At 43.4% G+C, this 5,194-nt stretch overlaps 1 long non-coding RNA gene across 1 annotated transcript; it reads left to right on the top strand.

The window, feature by feature from the left end:
* The first annotated feature begins 330 nt into the window (after positions 1-330).
* Positions 331-3,195, top strand: LOC132457698 (uncharacterized). Its single transcript, XR_009525747.1, has 3 exons — positions 331-746; positions 1,217-1,305; positions 1,674-3,195. It is a non-coding gene; the product is annotated as an uncharacterized LOC132457698 (long non-coding RNA).
* Positions 3,196-5,194: the final 1,999 nt, after the last annotated feature.

Genomic DNA, 5,194 nt, shown 5'->3' on the forward strand with positions numbered 1-5,194 from the left:
AGCACTGTATGGTTATGGCCGTCTTAACACTAGGGCCCCGCCTTGACTACCAATGTAGAACAATTATATATAAAAAATAATTATGCAATAACAAAGTGCAAAACTCGCAGGGAAAGAAAACATACTTTCCTCAAGTACAAAAAATATAGATAAATAATTTGTCGGTAATACTGTATACTGTTCAAAACAATAGTCGTGCCATAAAGCATTTTGAATGCAATTGAAAAGGCGGTTGTATGTATTATTGCGAACTGAAACCCTCACCGAAGACCCCCCCCCCCCCCCCCCCCCCCCCCACCTTTACTAAGGCATAGTCTGGGGGAAACACTGAACCGGGTTGTATCACTTAGTAGTGAGTACACTAGGGTAGTGAGTACACTAGGGTAGCTGGGTTATCTCCAAATGGTAACTGAGTGTTTGCTCCAGCAGGATTGAAGGAGTCACTGGGGATGAAGATCACTGCAAGGGGGCTGACGACCACCCCCCCCCCCCCCCCACAGCTTTCCGGAGAAGGTATATAAATCTACAGCTGATGTGATTAAAGTTCTGCAGTTCAGATCCGCTGATAAATGGTCCCATACCATATCCACAGCGTCCTCATGGTGCAGGCGGTCAAACCTCCACCTCTTTGAAGAGACCAAGCAGCTTAATGACTGACTGGTTCTTTATACTCCGGACCTCGTCCCGGAGTTGAGGACAGACCTAAGGCCTGCAGCGCAGCCGACTAGAGACTCTCTGTGGAACCGGTAAGATACTGGATTGACCATCTTGAGGACATTTTCATTTATTCAACAAGGTTAGTTTTGTTTGGCGGGTATGTTGCTTTGATACTAGGGGCTTCTTCTGTAACAAACTTTCTAGAGAATAAGATCTGACTTCAGCCAATCAGTGGGATGTCCTTGAACAAGAGCCAATGGCTGAAGGTGCTCAAACGCATTCTTTTGACTCGCTCCTCTACTATTGCTGTACTCAAGCTGGATGGCTATTTTGCTCCTACTGACAAAATCAAGTCTGCCACCTGGTGGCCGATGAGGGCGTAGCAACTTGGGGCACATTGGAAACATGATAAGAGCCTGTTTTTGATGGTTGGATCGTACACCTAAATGTTTTGACATCAAAATATCGCCGAACCCCATGTTGTACAATGCTTGTTTTCAGCCTTTCTATGTTTAGCTTTGATTTATCCTTACCTTTTCTTGTGATCCATTCCCCTTAGGTTCAATAAAGTTGACCTCTCCTTCAGGCGACTTAAAGGGAGACCAGATGTGCGGCAGCTGGGTGTCATGGTGCAGAGACCCAACGCTGGTAAATATTTACTTCCTCCTTGAACAGACCTAACGCGTCAAACGGCAATTATATAATCCCTCCTGATCTTTATAAAGGTCTGAAGACCAGTCTTTTCTATGAACATCTCCACTGACTAGTGTGCTCTTAATTAAATTAAAGTTAATTAAATGCAGTAACTCCAATGCACCTGGAGGCTCGTATTGACATTTTTTGAAACCTGGTTCTCCAGCACTAGGACTGTTGCGGTAAATTAATGCTTGTTTTTTCGCTAATTTAAGTCTATGAAATCAAATGCTGAGTGAGACCAGATGGGGCTGTTCCTGCATTTATAGACATTTGATTGCCCTTGAAACTGATTCTACTTTTTGCATCAATTTACTTCACAGTACTGAACTACACCAGTGTGTCCTACTCCCCATAAACCCTGAGGATCCCTGGCTACACCAGCATCCACATCCACACCCAACATTAACACACAGTGCACACTCTATAGCGCTTGTGGGTCCGCCCCTTGCGGCGGGACCTCGTGAGATCGTAAAATATGACTGGGTTTCAATGGAGAGAAAGTAATTATTTTCTCCCATTTTATGTTGCACCACATTTTGGGGGAAGAATGTTTGAATCAATCTTTGTCATTTTTTTCTGTACTCCATATCTGTAATCCCAGCTGTTGTATTTTAACACGGTAGCTGGGAATCCTCTTTATAGGGAGCGACTAGAGGGACGAGGCTGGAAGCAAACCTGAGCCTGGATCTTAACCTTCTTTCTAAACCTAATGCCGCAATTTAACCGCAAATAAAGTGAGGCCTAAAGTAACTTGACTCTCTTAACTAAACTTGCTTGCCTAAACTCGCTTGTCTAAACTCGCTTGCATAAAACCTAAACTCGCTTGCATAAAACCTGAACTTGCTTGGCTAAACTTGCGTCGCTTGCCTAATACCTGAACTTGCTTGCCTAAACTCGCTTGCCTAATACCTGAACTCGCTTGCCTAAACTCGCTTGCCTAAACTCGCTTGCCTAAACTCGCTTGCCTAATACCTGAACTCGCTTGCATAAAACCTAAACTTGCTTAGCTTGACTCGCTTGCCTGTACTCGCTTGGCTAAACTCGCTTGCATAAGACCTAAACTCGCTTGCATAAAACCTAAACTCGCTTAGCTTGACTCGCTTGCCTGTACTCGCTTGGCTAAACTCGCTTGCCTAATACCTGAAGTCGCTTGCCTGAAGTCGCATGCCTAATACCTGAAGTCGCTTGCCTAAAACCTAAACTTGCTTGCCTAAAACCTAAACTTGCTTGTCTAAACACGTTACACAAAGTTAACCATCCATAATCTTTAACCCAAACCAGACTTGTCCCTGGGTCGCTCCACTTTAATTTAGAAGATTCTTCTTTTAACTCATCTGCGTTTTGAGTTTCATTCTTTGAGGGCTTGAAGTGCTTTGGAGGATATTTGAACCTTTGTTTGCCGCATCAATAAACATGCTTTATCTTTACCCATTTTGTTTTGGATTGAATTTCTATGTGTAATCCGACCAAATATTCAGTGTCCTTACATGTAATGTCTATGGTCTGATGATAATCTGACCTCTTCATGAAGCAGAATGTGTGTGAATGTTGTCCCGTGAGCTCCAGGCTCTCTGTGGGCCTGCCAACGTCTCTTTAGCAAAAGGTTGGAGAGTGAAATTCATTTTTGTGCCATTTTCATGTGTTCCTGAGTATTTCAGACCTGTGGTGTTTCACATGAGACCTTAATGGGAACTTATTTTTCTGCCTGCATACGTAATGCCTACATTAGTAGGGTGATCACTGTTGATCCCAATATTGATCATTAACCGCCTCATTCTTGTGATTTTTTTTGATAAGGATTACAAATCATGTAATTTATGAGCATATTTGCAAATGGCTCCAAATATCCAAATATATGAGTAAAAACTAATGAAATGTAACCTGCTTGATTTAACGAAAATAAAACATCCAAATATTATAAACCTGTTTTGTGTTGCTCTCTTACCATGTGGAAATTAAACGCAGATAGATATGTTTAGCTCTGATTTGCAGCCTCCTTTTGGTGTGGTGCTGGGATTTGTTTAACATACTATTATCATTTCCAGGATAAGTGAATAGCCTACCCGGAAAAGAAGGGATATGATGGCCAGGGCAGGCTGTTTCTGTGTCCTGTCAACATATTGTGAACATTCTCGGTGAGGGAAATTAAATTGTAAACGTTATTAACATGCAGGACCATTCAGCGAACACTTCACATATTTCTCACCAACAGAACTGTCACTCTTTGCGCTTCTTGTGATTTTAAAGTCCTGGCGCCTCCTACTGGAGTTCTTTGATAATTCTTGCCCGCGGTGACCTCGGTCACATTTCTTCCTCAACTCTCCTTTCTTGGCCAAGAGATCTGTGACACCTGTCTCTCTATCTGTGTCTCTCTTTCTCCTTCTCTCTCTCTGGCTCTCTCTCTCTCTCCTTCTCTCTGTGTCTCTCTCCTTCGCCCTCTGTGTGTCTATCTCTCCTTCTCTCTTAAGCCCACCACACACCGGCGCCGCGGTGCGCATTTTACGCGCGTCAATTGCCGCCCCTATAGCACCAATGCCCAGCTTGAGCCATTTAGCAACCAAAAGCTGTGGTTACCACCGATATGTTACTCATATAGATTACCGTTAGATTTAAACAGCAAAGATGGAGACGTTAGAAGTCAACAACATAATTTATTGCTCCAATTTAAAATTCCAAAAATACATGCAGAGCCGAAATGTAACTATCAAACGCCACGTCACAAGGCATATAGGCTACAATCAAATGATTCCATTGCTCTTGTGTGGGAGGTCGCTTTCGAGCTGCACTGAATATTAATCCTTTGCTCGCTTCAAAATCTCAGCCCTAACCCTCGCTGTTGCGCGTTCACGCGCCGTGGAGCCATGTCCCAATACCAGTTTAAAGGTAGCTTAAGGGGTAGGGGGAGGGCTAACATCCCCTCAAAATTGAGATTTTCGATGGGCACCCTCAAAGCGCTTCAGTTCTGACTTGCTCCCACAATACCTTGCGAGAAAACGGAAAATCAAGAAATATCCTAGACAAGATGGAGGGCGAAAAGATGCGACAGGATTGGAAAAACACAAATGTAAGTGTTTTCTCTGTTATTAACTAGTAATTATTTTATTAATTATACTCTGCAGCCCGGCCGCGGACTCTCGGAAGATCGCGAAAGTCTGTGGCCGACTTTCGCGGAAGATCGCGAAAGTCCGCGGCCGACTTTCGCGGGCCGCCCGACCCCGGTTCTCGGCCGGGCTGCAGACCGGGCTGCATACGACCGGGCTGGATATCATGTCGTATGATACCCAGATCTTCCATGTTCTAGTGACTCCAAGTTAAAAATAAGCTTTATACTAATATATTATATTATATTAGTAATATTATATAAGTAATATTATATATACTAATATATTATATTAGTAATATTACATGGTTAATCAATGTATTTTTTGGCAGTACTATATTGTGTACATAGCTGTTATATATTGTACATAACATATGGCCATATCACCCAGTTCTGGCATATAATTCCTAATTCCTTCTTATTCGTTTTCTTTCAGGACTTTGTTGCGTCCACTGCCACCAGCCCCCCCCACCTCTCCCTCATGCTCCTCCACCCCAGGCACCTCTTCCACCACCCCAGACACCCCTTCCAAGAGGAGAGTGCCAGGGAGCAGGCGAGGCATGAGGAGAGCGAGGCAAAGTTGGCGGAATGGTGGAGAAGATGTGATTCTCCACCATTCTCTCAAAAGCTGAGAGAGAGTGTGTGTGTGTGTGTGTGTGTATTTTTAGGTGTGCGTGTGTGTGTATTTTTAGATGTGTGGTTCAGTGTTTCTTATTTAAATAAAGTGTTTCTTCTAAAGTG

This window comes from Gadus macrocephalus, chromosome 5, assembly GCF_031168955.1.
Source record: "Gadus macrocephalus chromosome 5, ASM3116895v1".
Classification (NCBI taxonomy): Eukaryota; Metazoa; Chordata; class Actinopteri; order Gadiformes; family Gadidae; genus Gadus; species Gadus macrocephalus.